This window comes from Ambystoma mexicanum, chromosome 3p (genome assembly GCF_040938575.1).
Source record: "Ambystoma mexicanum isolate Mex_15411 chromosome 3p, UKY_AmexF1_1, whole genome shotgun sequence".
NCBI lineage: Eukaryota > Metazoa > Chordata > Amphibia > Caudata > Ambystomatidae > Ambystoma > Ambystoma mexicanum.
In genome coordinates this window covers 894,106,967-894,122,769 of record NC_090925.1, presented here as the reverse complement: position 1 = coordinate 894,122,769, position 15,803 = coordinate 894,106,967, and the positions used below count along the sequence as shown (strand labels likewise).

Sequence of the window (15,803 nt, the reverse complement as noted above, 5' to 3'; positions counted from 1 at the left end):
CAAATACACTGTGGTATACAACAAACATTTTTATTAAGATAGCTTGACAGAAGGACATTTAAAAATAAATGTACAACTTGGTTATAAATAAAAATACTTGACTCAAGCAAATACAATACATCAAGGAGCGAATTCATTTGTCACATCTTCAGCATGATACTCAAGAAGCACAATAAAAAACACGTATTTGGGGTTTGGCAACTTGTTGGAATATAAAAACTAAAAACAATGTTGTTGATATCCCTACACGGACATGCATACTGCATGATGCAATATACACAAAATCAGAATGTTTATTCGGATAAAATCCATCAAACAAATACATAAATACAAAATCACAAAAAGTACAAACAAGAAAAATAAATTAAAATATTGCTGAGTTAAGAATAAGTCAAGCAAATTCAGAAAGGGTGTCCAGACAGTGCCTCCTTGCACGCCAGGCTTTCCTAAAATAGGAGAGAAGTGCCACACAAAAGGGTGAATCTACTTGAAGGAGAAAAACCAATGGTGGCCGACACTGTACGAAATGTAAAGGGGTAAGCGTTTGCTTTGTCCAGAAAGAGTAGTATGGGCACAACAAATATAAAATGATGGTCTTTAACTGCCTACTTATAAGGGCTGTTGACATTCTGCACATAACCCTTCCAACCAACTGTGTTAGCTCTTAATACAAAATTAAAACAGGTTCTCGTAACAATCCATCAATCCACTGTCCTGCTACTCTAGGTCAAATATGGCTGTAAGCAGTCTACAGTAGTCAGAATAATAGGTTTCCTATTAGAATCCAATAAGATCTTTGTGGATAAAGGCCTCTCCTTCACCAAAAAAAAACAAAGTTCTTCTTGTAAACATCCCTAACACCCTGACTCAACAAACCAGACAGTAAAAAAAGGCCTAAAGCATTAAAAACTCAGACATTCATTAATAAAATGTAACCAGGGGATATTACTCCAATCCTCTCTGTAGAAGGGCCTGTATAATATCTTGCGTTACAAATGCCTTCAGAGTTGACCATATACGAAGCCAGTGTAGTAATGGGGCCAGATACCACTCATCTGTGCCTTAGTTTGCCGCACATGCCGAGTTCGTCAAGCCAAGCAATAAAAAAAAAATATATATATATATATTTTGGAGGGGGCGCTGTTGTGCACGCACGTGATGGCTGCCTAGCTATAGAGCTCCGAAGCGGACCAGATCCTTTACTTAAAAATAGCCGTACCGTAGCTGCCCGGCAACAAGACCTGCTGCCACATTCACTTATGAATGGTCGAAGAACATCCGACTCAACTTGCAAAACAATCCGACTTGAAGTGCCTGAGATATCCGTGCTGAAAGGGAGAACCAAGAGAGATGTGTTGCGAAGGCTGGCAGCGAGAACCACGCAGCTCATACTTGAATCCACTGAGGAGGCTGTACTATAGGCTGTGAAAGAGGAGGAGCCTATCAAGATCTCTGGCACACCACCCAATACCATACAAAGTATTTCCCAGGGCCGCACGACCCCAAGACGGTTGAATATTCTAATATATCCCTTGTACGGGAGACAAACCTATCAGCCCCCTCAACAGCCTCCCTCCCCAGCGGGCGATCCACGCCCGCCTGACCGCGCAGTTTCGATCCCATTGTCCTTCAACATCAAAGCCCCGGTCTGGGAACATATATATGCACCAACTCCTGCTGAGGCCCCAGAGAAGAATTACTTCAGCAACCTGACTGCAAGCGGGGATGATCACAGTAAGCATCAGCGATTGGCCCCCAACTTATGCTGGAATAACGGGGGAGGCGCCGCGGCTACGTGCTGGTTGAGCTACGATCCTCCTTGCACCCGCCCCCCTCGAGCCACGCCATCAGGCCCGAGGACGGAAAATGGAGCAAGGCGGATTGGGTGACCTTGAGGTAGGCCCTCTATAAGCACTGTCCGTTCCGCTGCAAGAGAAACATAGCAGGCCGGAGGCGACACCCCTTCACTGTCTATGCCCCAAACTCTGCACACAGACGTGGCGACGAGATCCGCTCGAACCTGATTGAGCAGACAGTGGAGGCTGCACCGGATCTCCGGCAAGTGTCACACAATGCACTTGCGACAGCGGCCCCCAACCCAGGCCAAGATACCACTCCTTATACACACACGACTCGACGTGGATCCTATTGGCTGGAAGAGGAAGCCATTAATACAAGATACGACGAAGGCCTTGCAGCATTGTTGAAATTTAAAATCAGATGGCTGTACGGTAGACACGACGTATTGCAAGCTACGTTCATTTTAATGAATGACCCGATATAACAAATAAAGTCCCGGAGACGTGGGAGATCGCAATCCATTCTTAAATTCTGAATAACCCATTCTAGTCAAAACACTACCATTTGATTTTTGTGTATCAGACCGGAACCAACAATTTGAAACTAGAAACGGGTTGCAGATTCTCACGTGCCCAACTCCCTGTGCTGTTTCACTAGGACTGGAGGCAACAAACTACCGGACGCGACTGGAGAGTCCACAGACGGGACCCTCGCCAACATTATCCGGCCTGCTGTTGCGAACACAACGGGTAAGGAGTGATACTCGTTGCTGCCTGCTCCCTGACACAATGTGCAAACCTGCCCACGAAACACACCCATTATAACAGTATGTAACAAGCTAGGATAGCGCCCTAATCACTGACACATATCCTATGCCACATTGACCATGGATGCCACTCATCCTGATAAAGGCACAAAACCCCAGACAAAAAGTCTGAGGAGGATCCCACCAGAAGGAAGAGGGGACCCTTGGTGTGCAGTGTGGTGGGGAACTTTGTAGCACTTCTGAGCTCAACGAGACGATGAATATTGGGATATAAAACGTGGCATGCATCTTGGCGGGTGAGCTGATGTAGCAGGCATAACTCATAAAATAGTTGCAGAGCACAGTCCATCCCTTTATCCTGAGTGTAGTATAAGAGGTACATTATCCACAAAGAGGACTAGACCATTGGAATTGACCAAACAGTTGCACTGAAACCGGCAGGAGCTGCTTGGTTGAGCGCACCACATGGTGTGATTCGAACAAGAAGGTACCAGAACACTACCGAAGGGCACGTAACCGCCGAAACCTCAATATTGATCCTCCCGATACCGGACACAAGATGGTGAATCTCAAATTGGGAACAAGGTCTCCTCGCTGTGCTGCGAATTCAGATACAAGAGGACCACACAATCCTTGATTGAGCTGTACTGGTAAACGTTGTTGAAAGGAAAATACGCCCCTAATACGACGAAACCAGCAGAACCCAGTGAATACTTCAATGGGGCAACCACACAAGAGTAGCTCTCCTTATGCCTTAATTTTTCAAGCAAAAATGCAGATATAACACAGGGGCAGAGCACACTTCTTCGAGAACTCTGCAGCAGCAATGGACTACTTTGAGGCATCTATACCACTAGCACCACACTACTGTGGAATAGACCAGAACATGGGCCCACAACCCAATGATGAAAGGGGAGATCTGGCGGACTGAATGTCGCAGACTATGATATCCATAGATGTGTTCTGGAAGCGACATCAATGGGTGGCACCGATCCATATTATTAGTTAAGCCGGATTGGTAGCGCCAGCTGTGGCAGTCATGGAGCTGCAGCACACGCACCTCCGGAAGGTTCCACAAGTTCAGGGGGAAAAATTGTGTTGGGGTTGATGGTGCGGGAGGGGGGAGCTGGTGGGATGTGCAATGGTCATTCCCTGGTACACCCGATGAGGGGGAGGTATGGGTGTGGGACGCTGGCAGAGTTGGTGGGAGTTAAAAGTTTTAAAACAAATGGTTATGTCGCTATGAACACTACTAGACCTAGAAGTGCACAGAAAGATGATAAACATGATGAACACAAATGGCACTTAATACACTTATGGACATAGGGCTGTAAATTAAGCTGTTGTCGAATGGAAGGGGCCTCAACAATACGAGTAAAGCAAAGAAAGTGGGTACATGCGTGACGAGACACAACCCGCACATATTGATGGTCCAAGAAACCCATGTGTTACAGAAAGTGAATGCTGATTTTATTACCAGCTGGGGCCCGCTCCCATGCTACAGTGAAAATTCCAGAGAGGCCAGATACCCGTATCCACCCGTCACTAGGCTTCCGGTATACAGATAGTAAAATAGATCAATTGGGACGATACGTACTGGTTTGGGGGAAAATAGCAGGGCACTCAGTGATCCTGGTGAATACTTACGGATCCAATATAGACGACCCAGAATTCTACCAGGCTGTGTTAGATATGCTAATCCCACTGGATGAGACATGGGTGCTTTGGGTAGAGGGGACTTTAATACGATTCTCGACACTACACTGGATAGATCAACTGATACCCCCTGGACACTCACGAAAGCTGCTCATACTGTTACGCTCACCTGGTATCCACAGGGACGCCACCCAGCCGGGTTACTCTCTGGTATGTTTCTCAGCTTTGCCCTGATGTGGTCTGCAGCGAAGGTTCTGCCTTGTGGTAGAATTAGGCTCTCCGTCCTGCCTTCTTTGTAGGGGCGCTTTGACTTTCATGGGCGAGTGCGGTCCAGTTACTTCACTGACACCGGCCCATTCGATATTGTTCAGGTGGGTCTTATTGCTGTTCTTTAGTTTTGTTGCTATCCTGCATGCCTTTCCTTGTTTAAAATGTCTCTTTTTTCTCCCTTAGGTATGCAGCGCTTCAGCCCGGCGAACTGGCTTGGTTGAGCCCCGCTGATAAATGATGGGTCATTAAGAGCGCTATGATGCGGTAAGTAGGCGCTATGCGCAGCAAAGTCTTGCCTTTGCTAACCTGTGTTTTCCTTCCTTGTAGGTCGCAGTGTTCTTCAGCGCGAGTGGAATGTCCGGAGTGGTGCCAGCCGAGAAGCGCCCAGCCAGGTAAGCCTTTTGAGCAGTTCGTAATTTGTAAATGTCTCTACTGCTTTCTTTAAAGTTGCCTCTATCTTCCTCTTTCAGGGCGTTCTGTCCGGGAGGCATGCAGATTCGAGGAAGCTGTTCTCAGTAGCTGTGAGTGTTTAAAGATGAAGACTGCAGGTAAGATGCTGCTGCTAATGATGTTCCTTTTGTCTCCTTGCAGGTTCTGCTTCTCCGAGGTTCGAGGTAATAGCTGGACATGGTGAGCGTCACGTTACAAGCTGCAAAGTAACGCAAAGCGTGTTGTCTTGCTTGGGTGTAGTTTAAATAGCCCCAACAAAATAGTCCAGGTAAAGTAGTCCCAGGCTACCACACCCAAAACACTAGACCGCATAGCTTGGTTCTTAGGAACCAAGCTATGTGGATGCCTCCATGTTGGCTGACAATACAATAAAGTAGTTCCCAAGCACATTGTTTTTCACGTTGTATGAGCCTGGCGCCATAGGCGCCAGGACTGGCCCCATGAGGGCTTTTGAATAGGATGCCAGGCTCTACAGGCCCGAGTCCTGACTCCACCTGGCCAATGGGTTTGCCAGAGGGGGTTTTGGGCGAGGGTCGTGACACATACACTCCATAAGATATTGTTACAGTTACCTTTGATAGATGCTTGGTGATCACTTCACCCATTAGTCAGACAATACTCATATTACTCTATGGTACATGATTCTGAATCTCAGATCGATTATTGGCTCCTGACTGCCTTACTCTCAAACGCGTTGGTGAGTTGTGATATTCATCCATGCACATTTTCGGATCACTCCCCGGTCTCTCTGTTGCTCGAACTATGTGATGTCCTCCCCACCCTCCGACACTCTAAGCGCTGGAGGATGCCTTCTGCTATCCTCATAGACCCCAATGTGACCGAATCCCTACATATAGAGATTGAAGAATTCTTCGTCATTAATAAAGACTCTGTTAACACTCAAGCACCGCTTTGGGAAACCTTCAAGGTCTGGGTTTGGGGTATCCTTACGGCCAAAACCACTGGGTTACTTAAATCTGTTAGGAAGGAACTGAGCCAGGTAGAATCCTGGTTACGAGAACTTGAGAAGAATTACAGTAGTACACATAGCAGGGATACACTAGCCGACATTAATAAACTATTAAGTGAATTCCACCAATTAGCTGACAGGGAAGTACAATACATGGCCACTCTCATAGGAGCACGCAGATACGGGGAGGGGAACAAAGCTGGACGGTCCCTGGCTAACATGCTGAAGGCTGAAAACTATTGTAACCCTATCGCTAGCATCCAAACAGCAAATGGCGGGGTGGTGACACAAGGGGAAGAAATAAGGGAATCATTGACGCAATTCTACACAGAATTATACTCCAATCGAGATGAGAAGTCAGCTCAGGAGATGGCTAAAAATCTACATAGACTAGAACTCACAGTGCCCCCCCCCCCCCCCCCCCAAGAGGCTAAATCCTTGTTGGATCTACCAATCACCCGAGAAGAAATAGAGGCTATTAAAGCCCTGAAATCAGGGAAAGGCCCTGGATCGGATGGCCTGGGCATTAGATTGTATAAGGAGTAGCATGGAGAGCTAACCCCCATCTTGCTAAACGTATGGGAGGAGGCCATGGACCGGGGCATACTCCCCGAGTCGATGCGCAAGGTCATAATAACTATTACTGAAACCGAGGCGTCCACCCCATGACATGTCCTTGTACAGACCCCTTTCCTTAATCAACACAGATGCGAAGATATTCGCCAAGGTCCCCGCGACTAGGCTTCTCCTAAACATGCCCAGGTTGGTACACCGGGACCAATCTGGTTTTATTCCAATGCGGTACACAGTCCTCAATCTTCATAGACTATTCAGGGTTATGGCACAGAAGGCAGCGGTGACTGCGTTAGACGCTGAAAAGGCATTTGAGTCCGTATCCTGGGAGTATCTGTTATCTGTGCTTGAATGCTTCGGACTGGGTCCATAATTCATAAGATGTGATTGTCTACTCTACACCAACCCAGGGGCTAGAGTCCTCACGAAACATACCTTATTGCACTATTCCTGTTGGGTAGGGGCACCAGACAAGGCTGCCCCTTTTCTCCAATACTCTATGCCCCAACAATTGAGCCGATGGCTGCGTTTGTGCGTAAAAACCATGGGCACAGGGGCATCAGAATGACTGGCCCACCTGAAATTATATCACTTTACGTGGACGACACACTCCTCTATATCCGGGACCCCGAAGTGAACCTAGAACCCAGCATGAAAAATTCTAAATCAGAATTGTTCCCACTCCCACCTTACCTCTGAATTCTCATCAAATACCAGTGCATTCAAATGGTCACCTGCCCGAGTTCGCTATTTAGGCATAGTCGTGTCTAAGGAGAGACAAACATTATATGTAGATAACCATGAACATTTCCTACAGCTTTTAACTATAAAACAAATATGGGCCAAACTTTCCCATTTCTTTATACAGTCGTATAGCACTCCTAAAAATGGTGGTCCTTCCCAAACCTCTATACTACTTTGGCAACATTCCGTGGCCATCTCGTTTATATGGAATGGGGTAGCTGCAAGGATGAAATGAGACAAATTGGTGGAGCCATACGTGACTGGTGGCATTGTTGCACCAGACTTCGAACTTTACTACTTAACGGCACAGGCCCAATTCGCTAAACATTGGAATAATCCACAGGATAACGCTACACATATCCCGGAAAAAAAAAATATGCAGCATCGACCATGATCTTCGCTCTGTCATGTTCAGTACACGCCACAAAGACTCCTGTAGATACGATACTGTTAGTGTCACTGTCCTCTCTTGGTCCATGATATATAAAATAATTAATGTAGATGTACCTTATGATCCCGAAGCCCCGCTCTGGTGCTTCCCCAGCATCTCCCTTACATTTGATGAAGCCCTGGAGAGAACCTGGGACCCGGATAAACAGTTAAAGATGTGGGACATGTACCCTGAGGGCAAATACGTAAATCTAGATGATTTTGTAAATACTATTGTGGGAGGACAGCTGAAACTGCTCCAATATCACCGTATGAGGGCTGCTTTCAGTGCGAGGTAGCCAATGTTCCCTTAGGAACCTACCACACAGGAGTGCATACGAGCTATAACATCCGGGGATGGTGCAAGGACGGGGGTTTCCAAACTGTATGCCCTAATACAAACACATTCTCCATCCCTGAACACCATCAAAACAACATGGGAATCAGACCTGGGTACAACAATGAGTGAAGAACAATGGCGCAAATACTGCCAATTGACAAAATCGGTATCTTTAAATGTTGGCCTACGCTTGATTTAATTTAAAATCCTTAATCAACTACATTACACCCCTGTCAAAATGGCCAAGTTTACAGAGAATTGCTCGGGGGAATGCCTGAAATGTGGGGATCCACATGCAAATACTTTTCATATGTATTGGGCATGCCCTCTGGTCGCTGTATTTTGGAACAATGTGAGTGAGATTATTGAGAAAATAACGCAAATCTCGGTCTCTCTCACTCCCCTGAAATATCTTTTTGGGGACATTGGTAAGGTGGCTGAAACCACTAGAAGGCTGTTCAATGTGACATGCGCTGTTGCTAAAAGATGTATACTGCAATGCTGGAAGGCCCCATATGCACCCCGAACTGACGATTTCCTCCGACAATAGACATTTGTAAATTAATGTGAGGAACAATTTTATTGACTATGCCTGTAACAAATCGCCCCAAAGATATATGGACCCCTTTCAGATGTTTCTTATCCAAGATGATATCAGATAATGACGTTTCCCCTGCTCTTCGCCATGATCTTGTAATTCCTATATGTACATGCACTGTTGGAATTACACTGCACTGTTGAGAAAGTTATTGTACTGTGTGAATATCGACATGACCATCAATAAATAAAGTTTAAAAAAATGTGTGTCTATATATATATATATATATATATATATATATATATATTTTGTCAGCGTGTTCTTTGACATTAGACAAACGTGTTTTAGACTAATAAACACGACACACGCAGCAATACATATACATATAGACCTGACTTAATACACACTTTAAATCACACATTCGTTTTATAAACAAAATTAATAATACATTTATAAACGTAACGTGTGCAACAGGAGGACACTTACTGAAGTTTAAAATGTGTGGTTTACATGTTGAGAAAGGCGATATATCGCCAGCCAATTGGATCTGCCTAACAAATGTATTGTATGCAATTCAATGTTTTTTAAGGTAACCCACTGTGGGTTTAAACACTTTCAAACATGGCGGATTTTGTGGGGAAAAAATGGCTACCATTGTTTTTGACAATCTATCCATGTATCCCATAGAGAATATACAGGTTTAAATGGACTTCTTTTGTTTCTGCACCCTCATCGTGATCAAGCGGCTTCCTTTGCCGCAAAACGCGTCGTTGTCCACATCTTTCTCATGTCCATGGCATTTCATTAAAGAACATTTTGGACGTTTGGATGACTGCTGGTCTCTTTGCTACTCTGGGTCCAGTGTGGAATCACCACGTGGGTTCGTTTTCTGGAGTGCACTCCAACAGCCTTATACTGTGGTACAAGGCTATTCTACATATCAATAAAAAAACTTTGTTAAAGGGACGTTATGGTTGCTTAGTTTACCATAACTAGAAAATTTCAGGGGGTTTTTCGGTTTTACTTGGAACCGTAACATCCCTTTAACAACGTTTTTTTACTTAATTTCATAGGTTTTTAGTAGCGCAACAACCATAACATCCTTTTAACAAAGTTTTTTTTTCTGAATTTCATAGGTTTTTAGTAGCGCAATTTAACTATCATGTCCCTGACTTTATAAACATGTAACATAGAACCACAACCACCGCAGCATATCACACCCATAGAATCAAACATTTTAACTATGCCATATGGGCAATTTTCTTATGTCCGCGGACACCATTTGTGTCCTTAGAACAGTTTTAACCTGTGTCCCTGACAGTACGGACAGGTATAGTTTCCTTGGGACACCTCCATTTTTGTTTAATTGCAGACATCCCGGACACTGTGTGTGTTCTTAGAACAGTTTCACCTTGCCTGCGAACAGTACGGACAGGTATATTGTCGTTAGGACATCCCCATTTTAATTAATTACGGACAGCGCGGCAGCCCACGGACACAACGACACAACAGGGGTGCCTGCCACCTAAATAAATACAACATGTGACCCATCTCTTACTCACCCACCCTCCCCAAACAGTCTTGCACGCCAACACACTTGCCAAAATTGTATTTGTCCACCATTTGTAACTGCGGATGTCCGCAGATACAAGATGGCGGGCGTTCCCCAAAAATCTGACGCACTCCACGCTCCTCACCATCCAATCAGTGAACACATTGCATGTCCGTGGACATGGCTCGAGTTACTCAGCCAATAAGGACACTGTCCGTGGAGCGAACAGGAAAGTGTGCCCGCGGAGCGGACATGGATATCACTAGTTTTTGTGACCTACTTTTTGATCGTTTTAAAAAAAACTATGACGGATTTTCATCAAATGTACAAAAGCATGCTTTTGGGACCACGCTGCTGCTCCTGCCGCAAATTTGGTGAAAATCCGTCCAGCGGTTTGGGCTGTAGGCGTGAGCAAACTTTTTTCCCCCATTCAGTCTATGGGAAAAAAAGAAGTTTTGGGACCCCCCCTATAATTTTGCCCCCCGTGGACCAAACCTCACCAAAGTTCGCAAAAAAAATTCAGGGTGGGCCATATACTTGCAAAGTTTGGTGACAATTCGTCCAAGGAGAGCGAAGTTATAAGCCACCCAAAAAGTGTTCTTCCTATGGGATTAGCAATTTAACCATACCTACACAGCCAAGAGAGCGCCCATAGTTAGTTGCAGCCCTTTTCTGTGTGTTACAGACGTTCATTGTCAGTTTCAGTGGTTTCCCCCGAGACACATGCATAAAGCGGGTCACTCCCCCAGTGACCAACTCATTTTAGCTAACTGTTTGTTTATATGGGCATCACCCTTCCATGCTGCCGAGAAACGATTTACCAGATAATCCTACTTGTATACCCTTCGGATTACAGACACGTTGCTCTGCATCTCTTGCATTGGGATTTTCTTCTTACGTCCCCGAGCACAGGCCATGACAGCTGACTTCAGGGTGTTAATTTTCAAATCCAGATCAACCATAAAATCTATATAGACATTAATCAACCTCTGCAACGCCATTAAAGTGTGAGCGATAAGAACCGTAGCATAGGGTAGCAGGGGAAAAGCCTTATTAGCCACACGCAGATAGTCTGCGTTCGATTCAAAATGTATAAACAAAGTAAAAGGGATTGAGGCCAAGACACATCCTTTGCAGACACTTAGATTTACATCAAAGAAACTTGTACACTTACCCTGCTCTCCAAAACGGACATACACCTGGGTGCTTGTGTGATCCATCCGCAGGAATCTCAGTATCCCTGTAGGCCAACCGACAGAGACAAGCACCACCCAAAGCTTAGATCTATTAACCTTGTCAAAGGCAGCACTTCGATCCATAAGTGGCAAGTACATCAGTTCACCTTTGCCAAACAAATAATGCTCCCCCCCTCAGATAAAGATTCAGGGCCACACCTGGTGTAAAACCATACTGTATATCAGAGAGCACTGAATTAGAGGAAATCCCTTCCTCAATGTGTCCCACTACTATGTGGCCAAAGATTTTGAATGATGTCTCCAACAGGGATATTGGTCTATAAGCCGACTGACTCCTTTAAATAAAAATTGATAATTAATGGCATTTTTCACTGATTCCAGAAATGCATTAAAGCCCATAGATCCAACAATACTTTGTAGAGATCCACAAGAAGTATGTCTGGGCCAGGGCGCACAATTAAATGCTTGTTGAACAATAGCATCCGCAACTTTTTTCAGGGAGACATGAAAAGGAGCATTGTGTTGCTCCAATATAGGAGTCGCTATGGGGCCCCCATATAGAGAGGAGAAATGTTCCACACAAACATCAGACTTCACATGCGTCTCAGCATGGTTTTGCATTCTTCCATAGGGAAGACTGAGAAACCTGAGGGTACTTTCACTCCTATTTCCCATGGATCCTATGTGCAGGTACCCAGGGAAAGGCCATCACTTTTAGTCCCCAACCCTGGGTGGAGGACAAATGAGGGAGGATCACCTGGGTGGAGGGTGCTTGGGGACTGGGAGTGAGGGGCCCTTGGGCGAGACATGGTATTCCTCTTTCCCTAATAACAACCACCCAATCCTTCTCCAGCCTTAATGGACAATTGCAAACCGGCTTCCCTTATTTTGTCTCAGTCATGCCATTCTAATACTGGAACGAAGAAGAGATTAGGAGGCATACACACCAACATACAAACACACCACTCTAGTACTGAGATGAGGAAGAGAGCCTCAAAAGAATACCGCTAGAAAGATCAGGCATGTCACACTAATAAGCCCAATTATAGTCAGGCAATTGAAAGAGAGGACTCGCACCTGCAGCTCAAACACACACCACAGGTGTATAAAAGGTGGGAAACCAAAAGAGCACAGAGGGGAGGAAGAGAAAGGCGAGTCACTGCTGTGAGCCGCTGGATTCAGAGCTGCCGTGTCACGAGGGTCGGAATACCAGGGACTACAGAGGCTGGAGGTCCAATCTGGGACGGAGTGTCATGCCTGCACCATGGGCGCATACATTGGCGAGCAATATGGACCTTATTTCCCATTTGCGAGACTTTGGTGCTTTTCTATTTTTCCCAACAAACTACACTTGCCACAATGCACTTGGCTATAACCATCTATTCCTGGCCATTCCTATTGGTCATCTTCGGAACTACAATCCCCAGAAGCCCTAGGGATTTGCTCTGCTTACACCAGCTCAGGAACAGAGAGGGAGGTGGCCTATTGCCTACAGGTGTGCTGAGCCAGATGCAACCAATTAGCCTGCCTCTGTGCTGGGCAGGCCGGTATAAAAGCCGCTGCCTGCAGGGGCTCAGTCTCTTGCATTAAGAGTCCTTGCAGCACCTTTTTGCTTCGAGCTACGGGTCTTTGTATGCGGTTCCTCCTTACTCCTGCTTTGGATCTAGTGCCCTGCCGGGCTCTTTGCATTGCTGCCGATCACGCTCTGCTGCTTTCCAGCCTCCGCCTTTGCCCTTCCGGGCTTCTTCCTTGCAGCCGATCACGCTCAGCTGCTACCTTCCGCCTTTGTCTTCTAGGCTCCTGCCTTGCAGCCGATCACGCTCCGCTGCCTTCAACCTACAGCCTTCGTCCGCTGGGCTTCCAGTCTAGCAGCCTCTACAGTCCTCTGCAGCCTTCTACAGTCATCGGCCCTGCTCCTCTGGGCTCATCCCTTGCTGCCCGGCCCTTCTGGCTCCTTGCCGCGCAGCCTGTTTCACTCCGCTGTCAACAGCTCTTGTCCTCAGGGCTTCCTGCCTTGCAGCTGATCACGCTCCGCTGCTTTCTACCTACAGCCTTTGTCCGCTGGGCTTCCAGCCTAGGAGCCCTCTGCAGTCCTCTGCAGCCTTCTACAGTCAGCGGCCCTGCTCCTCTGGGCTCACTCCTTGCTGGCCGGCCCTGGCCCTTCTGGGCTCCTTGCCGTGCAGCCTGCTTTACTCCGCTGCCCCAAGCCCTTTCCCTCTGGGCTCCCTTCCTCCTTTGGGCTTGCTCATTGCTTTCCTGCTCCTCTGAGCTTTCAACCTTGTACCCTACAGTCCTCTGCTATCCTCAACAGTTCACCTACTTATTTACTTTCAGTTATTGCAATCCCCCTGTTTCCGGACTGCTGCTCCCTTGTTTTCTTCCTTGTTTTTAACCCTCTGTTCTTTATCCCTATCCAATCCTGTTATACGACTTTCACTTCATTTCCTTCTGCTAGTTTGCTATCGACTTCCTTTTTCCTGTATTTGTCTCTTAGTGTCTTCTCTTGTTCTGTTAGTAGACCCCTTATACAGAGCTTGTCTGTTGGTTTCCTTCAGGCAACCTCTGCCCTTTCCCTTGTCTCGTTTCTGTGTTACAGACACCCATAGCTGTTGTTCCAAGCCATGAGCAATCAGCGAGGGCCTCTGTTATAGCAAACTGTGCAGAAGGCTAGAGTTTTTCCTAAGGTCCGTGGAATACTCTTTTCCTATATCTGCATACACCCCTAGAGGGAATCCATTCTGTTGTACCTTATTTCCTTGCTACACTTGCCTACTCTTCGTTCTCATTACTTTCAGCTGTGTGTGTACTTATCTGTCCACCTTACTTCGGCACAACCACCCAAAACCCTTCCTGGGTGTCCTGTGCCACTCTTTACAGAGTGCCATCCGTGACACGGAGTGAGAACAGGCGTTCTGTGTCGTAACCTCAAGGCAAGAGAAGGCGGCATGCTTAGGGGCCAGCCTTCTAATGAAGAAACAGAGTGCTCTTTCTCCCATGACGCTGTGAGAGCACAGGAGTATCTCAGGGGCATAACAATGGAAACCTGGAGGCAACCAAACTGAAGTGAGTCCAACAAGGTATGCAAGAAGCCTGCAAAGGAAGCCAGTGAGTTTCAGAGACCAGGAAACCCGGTGTGAAACTGAGCACAAGTGCTTTGAAGGAACCAGTGATTGTTCAAGTATACAATGTAGCGGAGTGGTCACACAGGTCTGAAAGAAGCAGCAGACGGTCTAAACTGTTTAATGAATTAACAAACATGTGAAGTGTTAAAGGGATCGCACACCCTGAGAAATGGAAGGGGACAGTTCTGAAAGGTTCCAACTTGCGAAATAGTCTTTTCAATGGTGTAAATAAAAAGAAATCTTTATCGCTCAACTTTATAAAACCCACAAACCAATTTTGAAAATTGAACTGAATTAAAATAAAGTAAATGGTTATTCTTTCCAAAACTGGATTGAATGCAGGTCAACCACCAGAAGGTGAAAACCAGAAATTGGGAATCTTTTGAGCCTCTTAAAACTGTGAACCATTCTGAGCGTGGGCACGGGAACCCCAGCCTTTCTATTGTGAATTATTTTGAACTTGGGGAAGATAACCACAGTACTTCTACTGTGAATTATGTTGAACTTGGGGACAGATCCCCAGCTTTTCTACTGGGAATGATTTTGAACTTCGGGGAAAGGAACCACAGCACTTCTACTGTGAACTATTTTGAGTTTGGGGAAAGGAACCACGGTGCTTCATTTGTCAACAACCTTTAACCCAGGGAAAGGAACTGTGGGTCCTGATTCAAACTATTTTCCCTTTTGTCTACAGAGGATAATTTTGATACTTTTACGAAACTACTTTACACTTGAGAAAGGGGCAGAACTTTAGGTTAAACGATGTTTGCTAATATGTTTACACATTGTATAAAGTTAGTTGTGAGGTCAAGTATAGGTTTTGGACACAGACAGATTCTCCAGTTGACCTCTGACTGGGACGTTCCTTAGTTTTCTTTAGGTAGGGAAATCCCACCTCAGAATAGGTCATGTTAGGCCTATTTCCATCCTGACTTCCAAGTTAATGAAAGCATTGATCTTGAGATATGAATCTTTTATCTGTGTCCATGATGGCTTCACAAGACCCAAAGCGACAAAGTCCCAAAAGATTTTTGTGTCGGAGTAAACTGCTGCAAGTAAATTCTACCTAGCCTGTTCTTATAAACCACTTTCCTGTTCTCTACAGCTGCATTGTAAGCAATACTAGCACAGATAATATCCCCCCAAACCCCCTTTAGCTAGTAGGTGTTTTCACATTTTCAAGCAGCCGTCTTTTGGACAATTTGCAATATTCATGGAACCAACTCTTCTCCCCACTGTTTTTACGGATAAAGTCACACTACAATTTGTTAGGCAAAGCCCCATCAGTTCTATAAAGCTTTTGACCCAACCTACGGGTGGTTTCATCCAAAATTAAGAGAATTAAATGTAAATTAGAGAACACTATTTACTGAAGGAGAATCTGAGAGTCAAATTTC

At 45.7% G+C, this 15,803-nt stretch overlaps 1 protein-coding gene across 6 annotated transcripts in view; it reads right to left on the bottom strand.

Annotated features, from left to right (window-relative positions):
- Positions 1–15,803, bottom strand: part of RALGAPB (Ral GTPase activating protein non-catalytic subunit beta) — a 2,501,232-nt gene that overhangs the window by 1,612,657 nt on the left and 872,772 nt on the right. The gene's annotated exons all lie outside the window — the stretch shown is intronic.